Source organism: Equus przewalskii, chromosome 20 (assembly GCF_037783145.1).
Source record: "Equus przewalskii isolate Varuska chromosome 20, EquPr2, whole genome shotgun sequence".
Classification (NCBI taxonomy): Eukaryota; Metazoa; Chordata; class Mammalia; order Perissodactyla; family Equidae; genus Equus; species Equus przewalskii.
In genome coordinates this window covers 26,730,340-26,755,584 of record NC_091850.1, presented here as the reverse complement: position 1 = coordinate 26,755,584, position 25,245 = coordinate 26,730,340, and the positions used below count along the sequence as shown (strand labels likewise).

Sequence of the window (25,245 nt, the reverse complement as noted above, 5' to 3'; positions counted from 1 at the left end):
CCGATCTGAGGATCCTGACTAACTCCTGGGGAGAACCGCAGAAGCTGAAGTCTTCTTCCTTCTCTTCACTCTTACCCCCCACAGAAAGCGGCCGCCCGGCGCCAAGGAAGCCCATGCATTAGGCTAGGGCGCCACCTAGCCAAACCAGAGGGGACTCAAGAAACTCTGAGCTAGGAACCTTTTGTCTTTTTTTTTTTTTTTCCACAACCAGAAAAGGGGGTTTCCATTTCATTCACAGAGTTCTGGGAAATGGAATTTTTGTAAAACCTTCCTTGCACATGATGGAAAACATTTATTAGCATCTAATGAGAAAATTTGGCCCAAAGGCAATTCTAATCAAAATTCATGAGGGTAAGAGTTTATTCTCTAAACTTGCCTTTTTCCCCTAGTAACAGCTGTGACTATGACTGACGTAGAGCTACCATTTCTCCTGTTTTCTTTTCTTTCCTTTTTTTGGTTCTTCTCTTCCAAGTCAGATTTACCTCTGGATGATGCCTAGGAATCCTGTAGGGAGCAGAAGCTCACCAAGGACAGACTCTACAGGCAAACAGGTACAGTTCAGTTGAGGGAGACTCTCACCACTTTAGGATGTCTCTGTGCCCCTTCGGGTTCAGGAAAGTGAGATGAGCCTTTCCCTGCCCCTGCACACCCAGCACTAGGAGGAAGCACTTGCCATGCATGCTGAAGCTGCAGCTTAGCAGGAAATGCAAGTACACCCTAACCATAAATAGGCATGGCCTTGTCCAGAAAGCTGCAGCAGCCCTCCCCTCTGAGATAGATAAAGCTCTGAGGAAAACAGAGACTCAAGGAGGCATCTAAGCTCCCAGGCAAAAGCTGTTTTGATGACCACCTTGGGAAGAGACAGGAGAGACAAGCTAAGGGTCAGAAGAGCGTGGAGGTTGTGAACATGGACTCTGGAGCCAAATGCCTGGCTTCCATGACTGCTTCTCTGCTGCTTAAGCCCTACCTCAGTTCTTTATACAATGAGGATAATTCTAGTACCTACGTCATAGGGTTTTCATGAAGATTCAATGAGATAAACCATATAAAGTGCTTAGAATAAGGCCTGGCACATGGCAGGCCCTTAAGAAATATTAACTAATGTTTAATTATCCTAGAATTTAAGGGGAAACACCTGAGTTTCCTTGTACTCTAACCAATCTTGGTTTTCCGTCCCACCTGAAACAGTCTTAGTTAATTAGCATAGCAAGTTGTGCCTGTGCAGCAATCCTCCGTGGCAATTTCCTTGGCTAGCCCCACATTGGCAGCAGAAATAGGAGCAGGCATGCAGCTTTTCTTTTAGGAGGAAGCACACAAAAAAGTTTGATGACCACTGATATATCTCAAATGGATGCTCAATTAATGCCATTAGCCGATTGACAATCAGGGCTGTTTCTTTCCACTTACCATTATAATCATTCTCCAAACCCCAGCGCCATCTTGGGTCGATTCAGTGAACTTTCCTGAATGCTCCTATGGTGATAAGGCTCTCTTTTAAGTTTCATTTATAAGATCTTGCTTGGCCTCTCCATGCAACCAGAAACTGTTATGTAATTTTGGATTAAACATCTAGACCATTTGAAAAGTGGTGCCTTTTCTGAATCATATTAATACGATTAAGAGTCAGATAATATTAGTCAACTGAATTGACCCTACAGTCAAACAAAAACAAACCTCAACTTTGGAGCATCTCTTAAGGGTCAGACTCTGTATATTTTCTTTGACTCTGTGCCATTATTGTCTTTAATCAATGCCTCACAAGACTCAAATTATGACATAACATTATAAACAGCCCATTTCTTAGGAAGTGGCAAACTGATGTCTTTTCCCGCAAGGTGAGTGCCTGAAGACTTTACCAGAAAGCCTTTGACATGATGAGTAATGTCAGTGAAACAGCACTTTATCTTTAGAAGACATGGGATACACATCAACATACAAGACTTTTAAAGTGAAGCCAAAGTACAATGCTTCCTTGAGCTTCACTGACCAAGATAAATGATGTCGTGCTCAGGCATTGGTACTGGGAAAAATGGCTTGACAAGTAACATATGTCTAGCATCTTTAGGCTTCACGTGGCTTTCCTATTCAGTCTCAATTAAACTTCAAAGAAGATTATGAATATTAATTTGATCTAAAAGCAGAGTATCACACTCTTCCTATTTTTTTATGCTCACTCTGCAGCCATATTGCATAATCACACATTCTGATTTGAATTGGACAATAGTCCTTGATGAAAAATTCTTACAAATTATTTATAGATGGGAAGACACGGATAGATGTAAAAGGCTTTTTTTGACTGCTATGTTATATAGCATTGGTTTCCAGGGCTAGCTGTAGTATTTTGTTTTAGGCATACCCACAAACGCAGTCTTCATTGGATTATATTGATGTGTTCAGGTAACAGCAATTGCCATCCCTGAGATCTTCTGACTTAGGGAACAGCTTTTTGTAAGTGAAAACTCTGTTCATGGCAATTTGAGTGCAGGATCTCCTTCCATATCGTTATTAGTCAGGATATTTTGGAGCTGGGAAAGAACCACTGGCTTCGTGTTACCTCCAAACGGAACCCACTCTGCCTGCGATATGCCCCAATGATCTGAGGAAGTGTAATGCTGTACAAATGACCTATTTGGCTGCAAGATGTGGTCAGGTTTATATGCACATTTACTTGAAGATACATGACTTTATGAATTCAACATAATTCCAAACAAATTCCCCTGGGTTTGGGGAAACTTGGCAAGCTGATTCTAAAGCGTATATGAAAAAGCAAAGGACCATGAATAGATAAAACACTCAAAAGGAAGAACCATATGGGACAACTTGTCTTCCAGATATTAAAATTATTCCAGGGCTAAAGCAATTAAGATAGTCTGCTATTGGTGGGAAAACATACAGATGGACCAGTGCAGCAGAATATAGAGCCCAGAAACAGATCTACAAGTGCATGGAAATCTGGCTGGTTTTTCTAGAGCTGACATTGCAGATACCCAGGGGAAAATGTGAGTTTTTTCAAAACATGGGTATGGAGAAAATGAATTACCCAGATGTTTAAAAAATAAAATTGAAATTGTCACACCACACATAAAACCTAATTTCTGGTATATTAAAAACCTAAATGTAAAAGTAGAATTATAAAGTTTATTAAAGATTGATATACGGGAATAATTTTATGGTTTTCTGGTTTGTAAAGATTTCTTTGAAAAATATATGCTATGAATGAAATGATTCTTAAAATGAGATCAACTATATTAAAATTAAGAGGTTTTGTTCCTTAAAAGACACCATAATGAAAGTTAAAATGTAGGTCAGAAACTGGGAGAAGGTATTTGCAACCCAAAAGATTAATCTCCAGAATATCTAAAGAATCCCCATAAATCAATAAGAAAAAGACAAACAATCCAACTGATAAATGGGCAAAAGTGTTAAACATGTATTTCATAGAAGAAGAGAAAGAAATGGACCAACATACATGGAAAATGCTCAATCTTATTAGAAATTTAAAAAACATACAAATTAAAACCACAATGATCAGATACCATTTTCTACATATCATACACACAAGAAGTAAGAATCCTGACAATACTCAATGTTACTGAGAAAGCACAGCAATAGTTACACCACTTTGGAAAATAATTTGACATCATCTAGTAAACGAGAAAAGTAGCTGAACGCTTTGACCCAGTAATTGTACTTCAAGGTATAGTCCCCAGAGAAACTCTTGCCCTGAGTACTAGGAGACAAGTAGAAGGATGTTTATAGCAGCGCAATCTGTTTGTAATTGGAAAAATAAAACTGAAACCAGACCAAATGTTAATAAACAACAGGATGCATAAACAAGTTGGTTTCACAACGAGTACATCAATGAACAAATCAAATAGCTATACACAACACAGACAGAATTCAGAAAGAAAAAGTTGAGTAAAAAGGCAAGTAATAAAATATCACATGCAGAATGATTTCATTTACATAACATCCTAGGACAAGGAAAACTAAACAACATATTCTTTGGGGGTATAAATGTATGAGATAAAACTAAAAAGAAAAGCAAAGGAATGATGAAAACCACAATCCAGGTAGTAGTTATCTCTGATGGGGGAGGAGTCGGGAGGGAGTGCTTTGAAGGCTTCCAAAATAATGGACATGTTCTCTTTCCTGAAGTGCGTAGTTGGTAATGGAGTAGCGGATCTCTGCTGTGTTCTTATTATTTAAACTCCCCCAGTTTTTTTAAGCTTTTTATCTTGAAACAATTTTATGCTCATGTAGAAATTTCATAAAAGCACAGTGAGTTCCTGCGCATCCTTCATCCAGCTTCTCCCAATGACATCATCTCACATAAGCATAGTTCAATGATCAAATCCAGGAAATTGAGCTTGGCGCAATAGTATAAACTAAACTGCAGAACTTATTTGAATTTCACTAGCTTTTCCATGTAGTCTTTGTGTGTGTGTGTGTGTAGCTCTATGAAGTTTTATCCCATGTATAGATTAGTGTAATCACCACCACAGTCAAGATACAGAACTCTTCCAACATCGCAAAGAAACTTGATAGTCACACCCTCCCGTCAACCCTAACCCCTGGCAACCACTGGTCTGTTTTTATCACTATGGTTTTGTTATCCTATGTACATTTTTAAATGTTCTTTTGTGTCTATTGAATATTTTTTAAGAACAGTTTCAGAAGGGAAACATGCCTACTACACGTAAAGGAGATCCCCACCATCTCTCCTTAGCCCACGTGGTGAAATCCTGGGCTTGCTGAATTGCAGGGCACTTCATGTTCACCCCAACTCACCTCTTCGCCCCCTCCTAAGGGATCAAGGGGAAAGACATGTCCACTTTTTTCTCCTCTTTGGAGGGTCATCTTAGAATCAGAAGACTACTCTGTCTTCCCCACCCTGCCTCTCCCCCTTGACTTCAGGCCACTGCAAAGGGGTAGCAACTTATGACAGTCTCTGTTTCAGAGGGGGAAGTTAGCCCAGCATGGGGAAGCTTACCAAACAAATGAGACCCAGATGGAGAAATTACAGATGCTCTGAGAGTCATCTGGTCTTGACTGACACCTAACTCCTCAGTCACGCTTCACAGTTCTCGTCCCTTTCCCCCAGGCTGGCTGGCTCCCACTGAGGCAGAGTGCTCGGCTGGATCTCAGACTCCTGTTGTCTGGCTGCTCCGGACACAGCCAGTTTAGACTGAAACCAAATGCTCTAATCCCCCTGAACCCCAGTTGCCTGCCTCTCCTGGAACCTACCCCACCTGTTCTTTAGTGCGCCTCCTTTTCCTCTGTCCAGCCTCCTGGGGATAAAGCCCTCCCCTACTCTGCACCATTTTATGTAAAAACAAAACTGTTTCCCATTTGGGTTCTTGTAATTCCCCTCATTGCTTATAGTATCTTTCAAACCTTGTTCCTAACAGCCTCCAAGCCCTCCCTTCCCCACCCCCCAGGTTCTCCTCTCTTGAGTTAGGTGTGTTGTGTTTCATTTGGGTTCCATTTTACAATGTTCAACCAGGCACGTATAGGCAGATCCTGTGTTTGCCACAATCAGCAAGTTCTTGGACTCTTCCACATAAAGGGAGTCATACCGCCTTCTAAGAACAAGGCCATAATTGGAGGTTGCACTCCTGAAGAAAGCCCAATCACAATTAAATAAGTTTATTAAAGTATATTCCTTAGGATATCATGTGATTTGAAAAGGGGGTTGTGGACAAACACATCTGGGAAACACTGGATTTAACTAAGTGAATCCCCAACCCCTGCAACCGCAAGAATGCTCAGATCTTTTTTATGTGACCCATAGACATTTTGGGGGGGGGGCGGGGAACGGGAAGGTTTCCAAGGGCAGGCTACTTGAAAGTAGAACAACCACTGAATTAAAGCATGTATATGACAAGAACGTATCAATTTTTTAAAGAGTTAAGTTAAAAGAGCTGAAGACGCTGTTCTCCAACTCCCGTAAAACGAGCGTGAACACGCTCTCTGTGCTGATTACGCTCCTGTTTGCTCTCTGGAGCTACCCTCCACCTTGTCATCTTCCCGTGGGAGCCGACCTGTAAGAAAGGGCTCCCTTGTTCTTCCTTCTGGTCTCTCCCACAAGCGTTCATCCCAAGAGCACGTCCCAGTAAATGAGTTCCAGAGAACTCAAGCTTAACAGGAGTCAAATAACTCTAATGATCTTAGGAGAAGGAACAGCCTCCTGCCTTCCCTCTCATTTCCAGTTTCCCAGAGGCAATTTGTCTCAACTCCTTTGATATATTCTTCACATATCTCTGAAAAAAAATATGCTTGTTACTACTTTTTGATAATTCTGTTTTAGACAATATCCATCAACCTTCCCCTATGGAGACTGAGGAGATTGCTCTCTTTCACACACACATGTACATGTACACACACACAAACACACAGAGTACACTTCCCACCCACCCATGGTCCTAGTAAAGTTAGAATCAATACTCAGTAGTTATATTATTATGACAATACATAAATGGTAAATAAAACTCAGCAATGTCATTACGTGATCGGTTAATATAAAGTTAACATATGTCATTTTTCCATTTGCTTCGGTTTCCATGTATTTATTACTAATTTATTTCCAAACACTCCCCCTATAAATCTCCTCTTGATATATTCAAATAAATTAAGTCCTCCATCAATTTCATTTTCTTGAAGATATCTCTTCCAGAGCCTTCTGGTCCACAATTAGCTGGATGTATTGACTTCTAGGACTGTCTCCTGAATGCTGTCTTGGAATGCTGTCTTGGAATCTCCTTTTCCCTTCATTTTGGAAATTTGCTTTACGTCATTCTTGCATTGGATCTTTTGTCTTACTCTTCATTGGTTTACTTCCGTGTGTTGGTAGAGCACACCCTTCAGTAGTTTCCTTAGAAATAGTGCATGGGAGATAAATTTTTTGAGACCTTACTTGTCTGAAAAATAGCTTATTTTTCTTTTGTACTTAGTTGATTTGGGAAGGCCATAGATCTACCGCCTCCTATTTCTTTAAGCAGATATCTTCGGTAAAATCTCTTCTCCTTTGTATCATTTCTCTATCTGCTTGGGTATCCATGTAGAAAGAGTCTCAAATAGAGACTTCAATTCACAAGTTAAAAATGTTCTCAGGATTAGAAATTTATTCACATGCCATAGCTAGGTATCAATTTAGGTGATGTGATAAACTAATTATTCCTTAAAGTCAACTTAATGGTTTACGTTTAAATGTCTAGTTTCAAATATTTTCATTCCTCAAAAAAGCCTATACCTCATTATTATAGATATAAATGAAGAATCTTAAATTCCCTCGAGAAATACAGAGGTCTTGGTAATCCTATAAAAACCACGAAAGGCTAAAGAAAGGCCAAAGTAAAAGTTTTATATTAGAGAAAATACACAGAAAAATAGTTGTGTCAGATATTGCTGCATTTAATTAATTAATTAATTTTTATTTCACTATTTTATTGAAGTCATATTGGCTTATAACATTGTATAAATTTCAGGTGTACATTATTATATATCAGTTTCTGTATAGACGCTGGATTTCATTTGTGTTTGTACATATAAGCATGGTTTGCTGAATCCAATTTGAAGCCAGAGGATGAGGAAACCCCTTAACACATTAGTTAGGGTTCTCCAGAGAAATAGGACCCCAATAGGAGATCTCTCTCTCTTTCTCTCCCTATAAATATATATATGTACACACACACATATATGTAACACCTTATTTTAAATTTGCACTTGGTTTTATATACATATAGAGAGAGAGACAGAGACAGAGAGATTTTAAGGGACTGACTCACACGACTGTGGGGCTGGCAAGTTCAGAATCTGTTGGGCAAGCCAGCAGCTGGCGATGCAGGTGAAAGTTGCTGTTCAGTCTTGAGCCTGAGGCTGGGAACTCAGGCAGAATTTCTGTGTTGCAGTCTGGAGGAAAGTTCCTTCTTCTTGGGGGACCTCAGGCTTTGCTTTTAATGCCTTTAACTGATTGGATAAGGCCGAACTCGCTCACATTATGGAAAGTCTCCTTCTTTACTCAAAGTCTACTGATGTAAATGTTTCATCACATTGGAAAAATACCTGCACAGCCGCATCTAGACTGGTGTTCCACCTAGCCAAGAGGACACCTAAAATTAACCAGCACAAGTCATACCCAGGACTCATTGGCTTACAGATAGTTGGTAGAGAATGGTGAGGAAAGGATCCACAGGAGCAAATAGAGAATAACCAGCTCAGTTTATATATTACTTTTTCTCCTTTTATACACAAACAGTAACCTGTTACACACAGCATTTTATGCCTTGCTTTATTCTCTTCAGATCTTGGAGATATTTTCATAGTAGGCCATGGTTTCCTCTTTTTTTTTCCTGATGGATAGTATTCCATTTTTGTGGCTGTACAATAATTTATTTAACCAGTCCACTACTTATAAACGTGTTTTTTCCTGGTCTTTTGCAATTACAAATAATGCCACAGTGAATACTACTGAACATCCACATGATTGGCATCTGTGCAAGGATGATAAACTCCCTAAAGTATAATCAACGGGGAAATGAGCATGAACATATTGTCCAGTTGCCTTCTCTGGGGTCTCACCAATTTACGCTCTTAACCAAAATATATTAAACTGCCCGCATCCCAATATAAAATGTTATTAAACTTTTGGATCTTTGTCATCATCTAACTGAAACATGGTATTTTGTGGTATTGCTGCATTTCAAGTAGCATGAATAAGAATTGATTGCATCAAGAAACTTAATATCAAGGGATGTTGCAATATGCAGCCACAGAATGGGATGGCAGTGGGTCCAAATCTTACGAGATTTTCTGAGTGTTATTGCATGTAAAGTGCTTAACATAATGTCTGACACATGGTAAGCACTCAGTAATTGTTAGCTATTGGGATATTTGAGGCCCAAAAGAATGAAAAAATAGTGAATTTGCCCTCCAAAATGAAGAAATAAACATAGCTGTAATAGGAAAATCATGTAAAAAATATGGACGCTTACGAAGAGTATTAAAGAGAATATATTTCTAGATTTTTCACATAAAACATACAAATGACTTTGTTTTGCATATTGTTTTCGTATAAAGCAGTATACAATAAAAATGTCTCCAGTGTCCTATCCAAGTGTCAACTCTTGATTGGGCCCTAGTTCTCCCTTTTGGGGTTCAAAATGTCTCTGGGGCAGTAAAAAGATCTGTGGTTTCCAGGGTTGGGGGTTGGAGGAGATGAACAGGTGGAGCACGAAGGACTTTTAGGAGAGTGAAAATACTTTGTGTGATACCAAAGTGATGGATACATGTTATCCCACATTTGTCCAAACCAATAGAATGTACCCCACCAAGAGAGAACCCTAAGGTAAACTATGTCTTTGGGTGATGATGATGTGCCAACGTAGGTGCATCAGTTGTAACAAATGCAGCACTTTGGTGGGGGATGTTGATAATGGGGGAGGCTCCGCACGTGTGAGGGCAGGGGATATATGGGATATCTCTGTGCCCACCTCTCAGACTGCCAGAGAAATGCACAAAGAGGACAGGTGCCAAGCATGAGAGTCTAATGGGGTTCTCTGGCCAGCTCACTCTCTGAGAGCCACTTCTGAAGTGGCTGCTGCCTGGCTTTGTACAGCAGCTGAGACTGCCAGTATGGACTCTCATCACCTTCTAGGAAAACGTGGGAATCCATTCCTTTGGGAAAGCACTTCAATGATACCAAAATGCCAGTCAAACTACACCCACATAGGCTCAGACTGTAAGTGAGCATAAGTGAGGCCATCTTACTATGCTAAATGACCTCAGACCCTCCACTGTGTGACCACATGTACTCTAAAAAATCCATATGCTCTCCTGATTTATGGTCTCTGCTGCTGTGTGTACTCATCTATCGCTTGATAAATTAAAACTTTGTTCTACAAGTTTCTCCCCAGGAACACGTTGACCACAGGCAGGAAACACACCTACAAGGTATCTATGACAGCTGATAGAAGAAAAGAACAGTGAAAGACCCTGGAGTCCATCATGCCTGAAGGAAACCCCCTCCTCACTGCCCATTTTCCCTATATAAATGCCTCAAGATTCTGTAATTTTTGAAGATGGTTTTTTTGAGACATTAGTCTGCCATCTTTCCGATTATGCCAGCTAATTGAATTAAAACTTCTTTTCTCCACCTCTAACTCGTTGTGATTAATTGGCTCAGATGGTGGGGAGCAGAGCTAGCCCATTGCTCAGTAGCAATTTCTGGCAACCTAGATGGGACCCTGGCCTCTGCCCATGGGTAGTTGACTTGGAGGAAGCTATTTTGGGACTTTTCTCTGCAGCTGCTAGGTGGCTTTTTTTCTTTTCTTCTACCCAGGGAATTCCCCTTGTGGCTTCCTCGCTCTCCAACTGCCTCTAACGCTTCAGTGATGCGGAAATGAAGGACCGAATTGGATCGTAAGCTGATGAGCTTGCTTCTGCAGCTAGGTGAATCATCTGGAGTGCACTCCTGGGTGCTAGATTCCTTTTTCCATGTCTGGGAGGCTTGGTCAGGCGGGTTTAGGTGCCGTTCTTTAGGAATAAAGGAAAGTACAGACTGTCCAGTATATTATCTGGAAGACTAGTCTCTGGTTTTTCTGTTGTATGCATGCCTGTACGTTCTGTTCTCCTGAGTGTGGGTGTCACACCACTAGTCTGAGTGCCAGTTTTTCTCTGTGTCAGAATCCCACAGCATCCTTCCAGTGCTTGTTACATACTCTGTGGGGACGTGAAGTTTGCGACCTTTTCTGTCAAGCCAGGCTTGTACGCCTCAATGTGGGCATTGCTATTTGTGTTAACCCTTGGGAAGAAGCCATGAGAGCACGGCCTGACTGTCTTTTCCCCTCTTTGTCTGTCTTGTCCGGCATCTTCTTTGCTGTCATTGTGTGGAAGTTAGGTTTGGGCTTAACGTAAGCCCGACTTGGATTTCCTGCAAAATAGTAGCTCTAAAAAAACTTTCTGCCAGGCACCTGACCTCCTACACGGGCGTTGGGAAATTAGGTCTTTACCCCGCCTTAAGCCATTCCCTCTTGCCTCTATGGCTTGTTTAGCACTGGTGTGAGAACTGTGTGCTTGGGCGGAGTGGCATTTGGCTGAGTACTGGCTTTTCTCAATGAGGGCCTCTTTGTCCGTGTCCCCCGCCCCCAAAAAAGCCCGCTAGGGTGCATGCTGGCCAATTGGCTGATTTCAGTTATGAGCCCATGACAAAGAAAAGGGTCTTTTACTGTAAGGTAGCCTGGCCCCAGTATACACTGGGCTCAGGAGAAAAGTGGCCCCTAAACGGGTTGCTCAATCATGGTACCATCTTGCAGCTAAAATGGTTCTGCAAGAAGGAAGGAAAGGAGGATAAAATCTCCTATGTTCAAGCCTTTATGCTGCTATATCTAGATCAAGGAAGAGGGGACAACACACCAAGGAGTCCTCCACTCCTCCTCCCCCTTTTTCAGGCCCACTGCTTGCCCAAGGGAAAATGCTGGAGAGATTGCAAGGTGTAAGAGAACTCTCTCCTTCTCAAATCCAGTAAGGAACACAATTTGGTCACGGGGCCCTTCCCGGAGTGGGGCCATTTCCACTGTGATGATATCCCATAGGCATAAATGGACAAGGGCAACTGGCCAACTTCATTTGCATGCTCTCTCCTTTCTCTACCATGGATCATTTAAATTGAAAAAAAATTATATGCCTGAATGCCCTGTTCTCCTCCTGGGAAGAAACCTTCTGTGTAAACTGAATGCTCAAGTGACTTTTGCTCCAGGCCAGCCAGAGGTGCAAGTACCACCAGAACAATCATCTTTATGGTTCCAGATGGCCCTTGCTAGGTGCTCAAACACCATTGCCAGACCCGGACCCACTGCCACCGGAGATACTCAAGGAGGTAAGACCGGATGTGTGGGCAGATGGGAAGCCCTGGAAAACAAAGAATGTCCAGGCAGTACATGTAACCTGAAACAATATCTGCTCAAACAGGAGGTTCAGAAGGGCATTCAGCCAGTTCTTCAGAAATTCCTGGCGGAAGGATTAATCAGACATTGCCAGTCGTCATATAATACTCTTATTCTCCTGCTCAAAAAAATAAAAATAAAACCAAAATAAAACCAATTCAGGGAAATGTCGGTTTGTCCAGGACCTTCGTGCCATAAATGAGGTGGTTCAGGACCTACACCCTGTGGTACTCAGCGTTTACACCTTGCTAACCAATATTTCAGGCGAATATGACTGGTTTTCTGTTTTGGACTTAAACGATGTATCCTTCTGCATACTGCTCATGGAAGAATCACAACAACTCTTTACCTTTGAATGGCGTGACCCAGAAACCCAGGCCACTCAACAATGTTGTCAGCCAGTGCTCCCCCAGGGCCTTAAAAACTCCCCTGCTCTATTTGGGGAGGCCCTAGCTAAAGACATTAGCCACTTACAATTACAAGAAGATTGTTGTCACAGTATGTGGATGACTTGCTGATAGCGAGCCCTACTTATGAGCAGTGCCTGGCCAAGACAATAAAGACCTTAAATCATTGGCTGAATGTGGGTGCAAGTTCTCACAAAAGAAATCATAGATCTGCAAACAAAAAGCTACAGACTTAGGGCTTACATTATCAAAAGGCCAGAGGGAACTGCTGTCAGACCCAAAAAGGGCTGGAGCATGTCTGAGTCGTCCCACCACCCAGCAAAAGCTAGAAGGATTCTTGGGCATGGCTGGTTTCTGTCAAAGATGGATCCCTAACTATGGGGTCTCAGTAAAATCCCCCTAAGAGGCTCTAAAAGGGCTAGACCAGGAGCCACTAGAATGGACAAAGGAATGCCAGGTGGCCTTTGATACCATTAAGACAAAGTTAATTTCAGGCCCAGCCTTGGGGCTTCCTAACTTGGACAAGGCCCTCAGCCTAAATGTACATGAAAGTCAGGGAATAAGCTTGGTGGATTTAACTCAAAACTGGGCATGACGCCCTGGCCAATGGCTTATTTTTCCAAGAAACTGGATCAGACTTTCAAGGGCTGGCCCCCCTGCCTCAGGGCAACAGCTGCTACCTACAACATCCTGCAGAAAGCTGAAAAATTCACCATGGGCCAACCCACCACAGTCTATGTGCCACATCAAGTACTCACATTATTAGAAGAAAAAGGAGGATAATGGTTCACTTCAGGAAGGATGGGCAAATACCAGGCTGTCCTTTTGGAAAATCCAAATGTATGGCTATGAGTATCATCCTCCCTAAACCCAGCCACCTTACTCCCTAATAAGACATCAGAGGCCTTAGAACATGACTAACAAGTTATGGTGACAATGTATTTTAGCCAACTTGACTTGTCGGACTGTCCCCTGGAAGAACTGAACTTGGAACTCTTCACAGATGGCAACAGCTTCATGGATCAAGGTAAGAGATGCATGGGGTTCGCGGTCATAACTTCACAAGAGACCGTTAGAGGCTAAAGCCCTACCTGCAGGGACATCAGCTCAAAAGGTGGAACGCATCGCCCTCACTTGGGCTCTACATCTAGCTCGAGAGAAAAGAGTAAATAGATACACAGATTCCATTATGCCTTTGCCATAGTTCAGGCTCATGAGGCCATCTGAAAGAAAGGGGACGCTTAATAGCAGGAAAAAAGGAAATCACGCATGGCCCTAAAATCTTAAAACTGGTGCTCTGAATCAGCCTGCTCAGGTAGCTATAATGCATTGCCCTGGCCACCAGAGGGAGACTCTAATGGGTCCAGAAGTACATCATAGGGCCCCACCTACAAAAGACCATACAACAGGTGACTAAAAATTACATAATCTGTGCAAAGAACAACCCCAAGACCGCTTCTGGTCCCCTGCATATGGGCACCCAGCAGCATAAAGAAAATTGGCCTACAGAAGACTGGCAAATAGACTTACCCAGACACCCCAGGGAGCTGGGAATTTTGGGGTTTTGTTAGTGTTTGTGGACACCTTCACCAAGAAATCATCCCTAGGTTTGGTCTGCCTAATACGTTGCAGGGTGATAACAGACTGGCTTTTCTCTCCCAAATAACCCAACAAGGGTCCAAAAGCTTAGATAGCTGATGGACACTACACTCAGCTTGGAGACCTCAATCAACTGGAAAGATGGGGAAAATGAATCACACCTTGAAGAAGACCATTGCCAAAATCTGTCAGGAAACACAGCTAACTTGGGATAAGGCACTGTCCCGTGCTCCACTATGGGTTGGAGTAGCTCCCCGAAGAGGATTTAAATTGAGTCCTTTCAAAATTCTATATGAGAGACCCTTTCAGGCATCTTCCCCCTGGACTGACTCTCTGGACGTTTCAAGGAATGCCATGATTGCTAATTATGTTAAACCATTAAGCTCTGTGTTAACTTCTGTCCATGAGGTTGCTTCTCATAGGTCTGCATATCCACCTGACGTCCTTCTACATGCCTTCCGACCTGATGATCACATTTTGCTGAAAACCTGGAAAGACCAGGGACCTGAAAACCAACTGTCACCCAAATGGACGGGCCAACTTTCAGATTCTTCTCACCACTCACTCATCCGTAAAACTTACAGGCGTGAAACCCTGGATACATCACTCCCGGATCAAGGCAGCCCCCAAATCATAGGAGATTACCCTACTTGCGCCAAGGGGGAAGTGGGTGGTGGAACCCCTTGGAGAGCTAAAATATGTCTTTAAAAGAAACCTTTGCTCTCTTCTATCTAAACCTCCTTCTAATTCAAAAGGAAAGTGACTCTTTTCCATGCTAGGGTCCCCCTATGATGTCCTGATTTAGCAAGAAGTAGCTAGAGAAAGTATGATGCCCTGTCTCCTCCCTGACCATAAATAAGATTATGAGTTACTACTGACAGAGCGGGGTATATAAACAATCTCCTATTTCCACCACCACCCCTTCCCTGGTGTGCACGTTCTACTGACTCTGCTGGGGCTCTGATACCCATGCTTTTCTCCTCTCCACCCCATCCCCTCATGCAAATGCCCTCCTCACACTGCTTAGGCTCTGACTCCTCACATAGGACAAAGCTGCCTCCCCCAACATACACACAGACACCTCACACACACACACACACACACACACACGGAATACCTCCCTTACTCTGATCAGATGCCGACTCTCCATGCCAGACCAAGGTTATCCCTTAGAACAGACTCTCAACTCACTCTGCTTGGGTTCTGACTCTCCGTTCCAAGCCAACTTCAGCAAGAACACTTTCCTCACCCTACTGGAGCTCTCACACCCCAGATCACACCATCTTCCCTGACAAGCCCTCCTTACCCCACTCTGGCTCTGGCTTTCCCGCTCTAGTCCCCACATGCGGACACCTTCCTCACCCTGCTTGGACTCTGACATCCCACCCTGGGCCCCCAGGTTTCCCCTGCAACCCCCAATTATGGATGGACTCTATCTTGCTATGACCCATCTAATGGTTTTAGAACTGAATTGTCCAGAAAGGAAAGAGGAAGAGAAAGAAAAAATGTACTTTTTTCTATTTTAATGGTTATGTGTTTACACAATGTGTATAAAAATATGATTAGTACACCAAACCAGTGGTTTCATAGATATTACTGCTTAGGACAAGGCTAAAGTATCTAAGCTTTTTGACTATTTAAAAAATACTCCGAGCCAAATTAAAGTGGTTAAAGTTTGGCACACTCTGCTTTGGCAGCCTGGGTTCGGTTCCTGGGTTTGCAACCACACCACTCATCTGTCAGTAGCCATGCTGTGGTGGTAGCTCACATAGAAGAACTGGAAGGACTTACAGCTAGAATATGCAACTGTGTACTGGGACTTTGGGGAGGGAAAAAAAAGGAAAAACGGGGCAAAAAAAACAGAGAGAGACGAAGATTGGCAACAGATGTTAGCTCAGCGCAAATCTTTCCCAGCAAGAACAAATAAATAAATAAAACAAAATAAAGTACATAAATAAATAATAAAAATAAAACATTCAGAAATAATAACACACATATGGGGAAAAATTGTGAATATGGCACAATGACAGCTGACCTTGGCACACTCTAGTATTTCTAGCACCCTTTAAATTCCTAGGACCTTTGTACATGCACATATATTTACATTTTTTCATTATAGCATAAATATTTGCTCATAGCACAAACATTTATCAGAGATCCTAGTTTGTACATTGACTATGGTCAAAAGAATGCCTTAGATTTATCCCTTGGGAAGCAGAAACCAAATCTGAAACACATCTGTCAGTAGAAACACAATGCATAGTATATATTTTGCTGAACAGAGAAAATAAGCAAACCAGGGCTGCCCTTTTAGAAGGTTTTAATCTAAAGCAATTTGAGGGACTGTGTGAAACCCTACTTCACTAACACTCAACACCTCCATTCCCATAAAAGGCAAGAGCTCAGCATCCTCCATCTGTTCTCAGTCTTAAAAACACGGCATTCTTATCATTCTTAGTATTCACATCAGGGCGTAGTGTCCCCAAGGGTGATCTATGGGGATGAAAGTGTTTCCAAGACAACCTCTTAAGCCATCATCACCCATTAACATTACAGCACAAGTGCATATCAAGTATTAAATTTTAAATTTTTTAAAGCAATTTGGAGGTGCACTATTGTAACTTATAAGAAATATATATATATATATATATATATATATATATATATATATTTAGTCATTCAGATAACCCAAATATGTTTCTCATATATATTTGGTCTTCATCCACAATTCCCAGTTCACAGCTCCCAAATGCCTCGGAATTTCCTGAGCAATAAGAGTAACGGAAGCATCTTTTCTTATATTTGGTCTCTTCTCCTCAATTCCTAAAAATGCTTTAAAGCCATAAAGGTGAAATGAGTGTCTTAATATTCATAACAAGCCCCTTTCCACCACAACTTGGCTTATGTTAATGAAGGTGACTTTTGGAAAACACCTAAGGCTGGGGGGCGGTTGACAGAGGTACCAACCACGAATAGAGGGTTGGAAGTTTCTGGGGAGGCGGGAAGGGCTGGAGGTTGAATGAATCACTGGCCAACGATTTAATCAATCATTTCTATGTAATGAAGCCTCCATAAAAACCCAAAAGGATGGGGTTCCAAGAGCTTCCAGGTTGGGGAACAAGAAAGCTTCCACATGCCACCAAGCTCTGGGTCCCAAGCTCCATGAGGACAGAAACTCCTTTGTTCGGGACCTCACACTGTGCATCTCTTCATCTGGCTGTTGATTCCTGTCCTTTAAGATCCTTTGTAATAAACCAGTAATCTAGAGAGAAATCAGGTTTCCTGAATTCTCTGAGCTGCTCTAGCAAATTCGTAGAACCCAAGGAGGGGGTCACGGGAACCTCCGATTTATAGCCAGTCAGTCAGAAGTACAGGTAACAACCTGGGTTTGTGAGTAGCATCTGAAGTGGAGCGCTGTCTCGTGGGACTGAGCCCTTTACCTGTGGAATCTGATGCTATCTCCAGGTAGATAGTGTGAGAACTGAGTTGAATTGCGTTAAATTCTAGGACACCCTGCCAGTGTCCAAGAATTGCTTGTTGGTATGAAGAAACCTCTACACACAAACATGTTGGAACTGGGTCCAGGAACCTATGTTAGTGGGCTTTGAGGGAATAGCAATGCTATAGACTGAATGTTTGCATCTCCCCCAAAATTCATATGTTGAAACCTAATACCAAGGTCATGATACTTGGAGGTGGGGCCTTTGGGAGGTGATTAATTAGGTGAAGAGAGCGGAGCCCTCATGAATGAGATTAGTGTCCTTATAAAAGAAGCCCCAGAGAGCTAACTTTGTCCGTTTTGTCATGTGAAGTTACAGTAAGGTGGCCATGTATGAATCAAGCAGCAGGCCCTTACCGAGACACTGAATCTGCCAGCACCTTGATTTTGGACTTCCAGACTCCAGAACTGCAAGACATAAGTTTCTATTGTTTATAAGCCACCTAACCTATGATATTCTGTTATAGCAGCTCAAATAGACCAAGACAAGGAATTAAATACAGCAAAAGGCATCGTGTTAGAGTGGACAGACAAAGCAAAGAGAGATTCAGAGAGCAGTGCTAAGAAGACGTATTTCTTCATTATAAAGGCATGTGTCAACTTCTTCCTAATTTCTGAGAGGCTATTGCAATAAAGGTCAAATAATATTTTTTAAAAAGACTAGAAAGAAGTATCATATGGTAGAGGAAATTTGCAGTGATTATGATTTTTTTTAAACTAGTGGGCAATCCACCAATGCTTAGAGCTCAAATGGAAGTGCTATTTATACCCTGATGCTCTCCAATGACAAGCTCACATACACACCACCAACACCTTATTTTCAGTTAGCCTCTCAGGAAATGCTGATGATAACAGTATTAAATGTCTTGGAATTTAAACATTTGAAACTTGTTGGAGAGGCAATGATGGCATGCTACAGCGACAAAGTTTGATGGCTGCTTTCACAGTGAAACCACCGTGAAAATGTCTCTTAATGTACAAGTAGAAAAGAAAGGTGATTTGCAGGAAAACGTAAAGCTCAAAAGACATTCTAAGTAAGATATTGGTGAAGATATAATTTTGGAAAGAAGGCTCATTCACCAGAAAATCATTCAAGAGCAGTCACAGAAAAAATTTAACAAACTGGCAGCTGAGCAGAATGTGGAAACCTCTTGTTGTGAATTTATTTGAAATAAATAGAATCAAACTGTTCCAATTAAAGTGAGAGCTGAAGTGATATGTTTGATGCCAAGTTTCATAGGTTAACGCCTTTGTGGTTTACATGTTTTGATACCCATAGGAGACGATGTCTTGTGCTTATTTGAAACAGTCGTAAACTGTGTCTTACCAAGACAACTAAATTTTCTTTTTAATAGCAATTTATACATTATGCTTAGTTAATCTATAATATTGATCCTGACAATGACATTGGATTCTTTTAAGGAATCCTCATCTTTTAGCAGTGCACACTGAAATATTTACAGTTGAAATAACTGGATGTTTCAGATTGGCTCCAAAATCGTCCAATGGAATGGAGGAAAGTGGATAGACACAGAAACGGTGTAAGATTAGAAGGGAGCAGATCATTGTTTAAGCTGGGTGATGACTACGTGGGGTTCCTTATACCATTTTCTTTGCTTTTGTATGTATTTGGAATTTTCCGTAACACAGTTTTTAAAAGAATAAGGTTAGATCTCTTAGATAAGAAGCTAAGGAGTTGTGGTGGTTTTGATGGTCATAGTCTCTAGAGGATTGAAATAAATTTATCCCTCTGATGGGTGGCACAATAAGTCCCTTGAAAAGATAAAGAAACCATACTTGGGCACACCAAGGGGTCTTCAACCTCCATACCTTTACTCTCAGCCCACAGTAAATCCTGGACGTGGCTCCTCCACCAGGCTGTTTTCACAGGCATGGGTTGCTCTCACCTCTGAGTCAGATGTTTTCCTGCCTCAGCTTAAGTGGTAAGACTGATTTGGGAGAAGCCAATTGCGTAAGAAAGAATACGTCTATTTTTTAAAATAGATTATCCAAAAAGAGCCTATTCCAAAAGTTTCATGTTTTTGTCTAAAGCAATTATATATGTTAGCGGAAGGCTTGGTTAAAGACTGGTGGGAGGCCTCTGACTTTCCTTATTTATGTCCTCTTTGGAAAAAAATTGCTTGAAATCAGATGCATTTCCAGATGAAAAATTCATCAAAATACTGATACTTTAACATTTAACTTGGGTGATTAACTTGAATACTTAGTAATATAATAAAAGTTATTTCAGGCTGTTTGTTGACTTTACATCTTCTTAAATGGCAAAAGAGACTGAATGTGTCTCCCCAACAATGTATCACTATTCACGCAAGACCTTTCTTTCCTTTTTTCTAATGGGGTTTGTTTTTGTTTGTTGCAGTTTGAGTACAGTAGAAGTTCTAGAGGGGAAACTGTGAGAGAGAAAACTGAAAAATTAGATAGAGGCTAGATCACCAAAGGCTTTAAATGTTGAATTTCCATTGATATTTAAAGGAATCTTTAGTCAAACACACACACAGGTGCCCAGAATGTTCTTTCTCTGCAGAAGCAAGCCCAATCTCTTTAATCTTTCCTACTTTATTTCACGAACTGGCAGTTATTAAACAATAGGCAGGCCATGCTCATCTCTGCATGCAACCTTGGAAGCAGCATCAGCACAAAGAAGATGCTCCAGAAGCAGCATCTGGAGCCCAAAAGAAATATTCTAAGCTCAAGTTGGAATAGATTTGATTAATTTATAGAAAATATTAATCCTCCCCCACCTTCCCCCGGAAGACAAGTACACTTTCCTACCCCACTGAATTTGGGCCAGACCAGGTGTCTAATTTTGGCCAAAGAAAAGTGAGCGGATGTGGCAAGAGCAGCTCTAAATGTGCTTGTGTGATCGGCTTCTCTCTTAGGCTTCTGTGATCTGCCATGGGAAGAACATGCCCTGAGTAACTTGATCAAGGAGAAGGTGAAGACACATTGCAGACCTGAACCCAACTGAAGCCTGAAGCCAAGTCCAGGCTGAAGCGGGGCTACCTCAAATGACACACAGACCTGTGAACAAAAAAAATACAAATGCTGCTTGGCCAGCCTGGTGGCACAGTGGTTAAGGTCGCACACTCAGCTTCAGCGACCTGGCATTTGTGGGTTCAGATCCCAGGCATGGACCTGCCTATCACTCATCAAGCCATGCTGTGGCAGTGTCCCACATACAAAATAGAGGAAGATTGGCACAGATGTTAGCTCAGGGCCAATCTTCCTCACCATAACAAAAACAAGACCAAAAACAAATGTTGTTGTTACAAGCCACTGAACTTTGTGGTGGATTGTTATGCAGCACTATTACAACAGTAGCTGACTGACACAGAAATCATCTACATACACGAGGAAACTGAAACATCAGAACAGCTGCATTTTCTAGGGAGGCTATGTAAAGCAGTGACTCAACCTGCTTTAGGGTTATGAAATTTCTTAAGAATCCAATTAATAACTTGATCAGATCCTTCTCCAAGTTTCCTTGCATCCCATCTGTCTCTCCACAGGCCTCCATGGGAGTCTCCATCTGATTGACAGAATCTAAAACATGTCTGGAACCCTAACTGCAAGAGAGTTTAGGATACGTAGCTTCTTAGCTTTCCAGTCTTTGAAACCTAGGAAGAAGTTGCAATGGTACTTGGTACTTCTAACACATCAGTGCAAGGAGAAGCAGTTTAGGGAAGAGAAGAAGAAAATGAAACTGGAGAGAATCAGGAGAACCTGGTGTCATAAATCACTTAAGTTAAATGATACAGAGGAATACTATGTAAAAATGTAAAGAATCTACTGAATTGGGCAATAACAATGTTTCTGGAGACCAGAACAGGGACTGCTTCATTGGAAGGGTGATAAGGTAAGAAGATAGAGACGAGTCCTAAAATAGTCCTCTTTCCAGAACTTTAGTTGAGAAGGGGAGGGGAAGGATGTGGTTATCATCCACGTGTTCTTGTGTAAGAGTGAATCATACCTCACTCAGGGGTCGGTAAACTTAGTCTGCTGTGGATTGACTAAAAATAATGACTAAAAATGATCTCAATCTCTCTTTTCTTTGTCATTTTTTTAATTGTCCTTTCCTTGTTCCCTGAAGCAAGGGGTCTTCTCTTGGGTCTCCCAAGTCTTCCTGTGAGTCAAGAGAAGTGACTCTCAGATTCCTTTTGCATTTTCCTGTTGTCAGGTTATCATCGCCCACAGTTGTGGAAAGTTCCCTGAAGTGCTGCCGTTGCTATGTTTGTGCTCCACTTTTCTCCTTGCCCCACTGTTAAAGAGAAAACCACAAGCCCAAGATGGCGTCACTTGTGCTAAAGCCCACAACACCAAACCTAGATTTAATACATAACCTAATTGCAGTTTCAACTTCTCCTTGAAATGTAATCTTAATCAACCAGTCTGGAATTTTCTAGCCAGTACCAATGAGGTAATCTGCCACGGGGGCCCTCTCCATCCCTAGGGGAAGAAGCAGCAATGTATATGATAAAACCCTTGCCATTTCCTTCTCCCCAAAAAGAAGACGGCCTGGCCTAAAAATAATCCTTTCTTTTCTTTTGCTAATAGCCTCCTTGCCCCATCTCATCTTCCTATAAAAAGTTTTTATCCTGTATAACTCCTTGGAGTATCTCTTAGCTTGCTAGATGAGATGCTACCCGATTCATGAATCGCCTAACAAAGCCAATTAGATCTTCCAGTTTACTTGGTCAAATTGTTTTTTAACACCATGAAGACTATATCTCGTTACGTCCTGGCAAGGTCTGTCTCACCTTCTTTATCCTACGATTTATATTAGTTCTTGCATTCCTCACAGATCTCAGGCCTTACAGCTTTCTAAGTCAAACTAGTCTTGGCTTCATGGTGTTGGTAGGTACTGTCATTAATCTTCCAAAATCCCTCTTTGCTTCTTTTTAGTAAAAGAACCTCCAAGTTTTACCTGAGCCTAAATAGAGACTAATTTCTCAGCTTCTCAAGCAGCTAGACATGACCATGTGGCTACATCTGAACCAAGGGACTCTCACCACCCCTTCTGTCTAGGTGGAGAAAGATGATGGCTGGAGCTCTCTTAGAAGCCATGGATTTAGCATGTCAGAGCTGCCCTATCGATACCCGCCCATTAAACCCAGCATATATAGGGTCAAAACCAAAAGCACCCATCCCCTTGCCCTGCTTCTTTAGTTACGTTCATATGTAGATGTAGGTTTCTTTAACCTTTGTATCCCTGAGCTTCATATATGCATGAAATCAGTGTTAGATTAGAGCACTGACCTCCAGTGGCATAACAAATAGAAGTTACAATTGTTAAAAGCCCAGGTGGCCTCACGCTGAAGTGTTGGTGAGTTGCGAGTTCTTGAAGTTTATTGCAGGAAAACTGATGTCCAGAGAATATCAAGAAACTGAAGTTTCCCAGACCCCAATTCCTTGGTTTCCAAGTGCCAGAATTCACCATTCATCATGGAAGCAGACAAGCAAGGAGGCTCATCTGTAGATTCTCTTATCTGGCCACCTCTCTTCCTGCACATAGTCACATTCTTCACAAACTTTAAAGCCCCTTGTCTCCCGTCCTTCCTTTGGGGAGATAAATCTGAGTGCTTACTCTCACCTCCCAGCTGATGTCACCCCAAATACTACCCCTTTCCTTGCCACAAGCCTCGCGTGCCAGTTTTCTTCCGGCCCCTCTTACGCGGTGGATAAACGAACCCGTGTTGGTGTTCAGTAACACTCTCTACCCAAACCACGCAACTCCAGACTGTCACATGAGAAGGAGATAAATGTACCTTTTAGGTAAACCATAGCGTTTTGTTTTAGACAGTACCTTAAATAATACAACGGCCACAAGACATACCACTCTCCTTGATCACAATGGCTGTATGGTCCAGCCGCCATACAACATCTACTGGCTGCAAAATGACCACTGCATCTCTCTGGTCTGACCTCCACAATTCGTTCTTTCCTCTTATCAGTCTCCTCTGGCTGGGATAACATCTAAAGATGTTTCTCACCTATTACGACACTTGGAGAATTTAGGGCAAGAATGAACAGCACCTGTTAGGATTCTCCTGGAAGCTTTGTCCCCTCAGAAACAACACACATATTCTTCATGATCTTCTGGCACTGCAGTCAGTTAGCTTGCAACAAATCCAGCCTCTACCACTTAAGAGAATGCTACTTAACCTCTCTGTGTCTCAGTTATAAATGTGCATAATAATTGTACCTGCCTGCAAAGGTTGCTATAGTTTTCAAAAATCAAAGACTATTATATATATTATATATAAAATATATATAATGTTATATTATACATAATATATATAATATATAATATTATATATATTACAATCAAAAGTGACAATAGTTTTCAATGACTACAGTTAAATTATCCTACTTTCGCAAATTTTAGGACAAAATAGGACCATGTGAACCAGTGCTTGGGTCCCTCCCCAGATCTTGGAAAAGTCTGTGTCATTAGCGTCACAGTAAATCCACCTCTGCCTACCTTACAGAGTCATTAGGGGATGACACAACATGGACCCAGAGATACTAGCACATAAGGCACTTTTGTGCTTGCTACACAAAGGTGACCCTTCCAGACTTACATGGGGTTCAGGACCTGGCCAGCCAAGCAAGGACTAGATTTCAGCTCTCACTCTTCCCCTTGGCTGGGTGCCTTCCACATTGCAAAAGCTCAAGACAGCTGATATATCTGTGCCACCAAGGTGCCCAGCCAACAGGGCAGGGTAACAGAGAACTAAACTCAAGTCCACTTCTCTGGCCAAGTTCTGTGTCTCAGCATGCAGGGACATACGCCTGAGAGGATGGCCTTTGTGGCTGCACTCAAAGGCTCTGTCTCTCTGCCAAGCCCGGCACCTACTTTTTGCTAATGTGCACAGAGGTGCCTTAGAGTTGTGGGTGGCCTGGCACAACACTCCAGCGCATGTGGCAGCCCTGATACCTGGCCACAATAAGCACTCTGCAAGTATAAACGTTCCTCTTTTGGGCCCCCTATTCTTTTCTACCTGTGTAACCTTACCCCTACTTGCTCAATCTTATATAATTCAGGTCATTTTAAAAGTTAATTTGCATGTTTCCAAGGAAGCAATTGGAAACCTAAGTTGCTCCAGGGAATTGCTTTACCGCTGTGTCCTCGTGAGCTATGGGAGGCCACACCAGACAACATCTTTGGGCATTTTGCCGGGTTCCTTGGCTGTCTGCATTGGCACACTGGTGGGAAGGGATTAGGGTTGCGCCACCTGGGGAACACCCAGACCTCATTTTAGGCAAAGCTGAGTCAGAGGGCTATTCCCGGCCAGCATCAGAGCCTGGGGTGGGGGTGGCTGGCCAGGTGTCCACGCCCTGGGATGTCAGAGTTGTCTGTTGGTGCCTTGGTGATAAGACTTGAAGCAGATTTGTTCAGGAGCCTGTTCTTTAAAAAGCGGCCACTGGAGGGCTCTTTCGGGTCCCTCTCTGCGGCTTGTCATGCTGTGAGCTGACAGGTTTGGTGAGCCACTTTGGACCTTCCCAGGCCGCTGAGGGATTGAGAAGGCACAGTTTAGGTTAGGAAAGTGGACAGAAGGACAGCGGAGCCCTTGCTCATCCACCCACGTTATCTCTGCTGAGTGAGGCGGAAGGGGCATCTTAGACACCCAATTTCTCTATCCAAGTAAACATACATTGAAAATGTTGGTAGTATAAAGTCTAATTTATACTCCAACCAGCAGCATTTGAGAATTAACTGTTGATCCACGCCCTCATTAACCTTGGGCAGGATCATGTAAATTTTTCTAACGCAATG

General features: G+C 42.2%; 2 long non-coding RNA genes across 7 annotated transcripts in view; one reads left to right on the top strand and one right to left on the bottom strand.

Moving 5' to 3' along the window:
* The window catches only part of LOC139077832 (uncharacterized), a 216,045-nt gene that overhangs the window by 180,050 nt on the left and 10,750 nt on the right, over positions 1–25,245 (bottom strand). The window lies entirely within an intron of this gene.
* On the top strand, positions 11,747–14,504 carry LOC139077834 (uncharacterized). 2 transcript variants are annotated; one of them, XR_011530375.1, is made up of 3 exons: positions 11,747–11,875; positions 13,297–13,376; positions 14,371–14,504. It is a non-coding gene; the product is annotated as an uncharacterized lncRNA (long non-coding RNA). The 2 variants fall into 2 exon arrangements; XR_011530374.1 differs by having other exon boundaries at positions 14,357–14,482.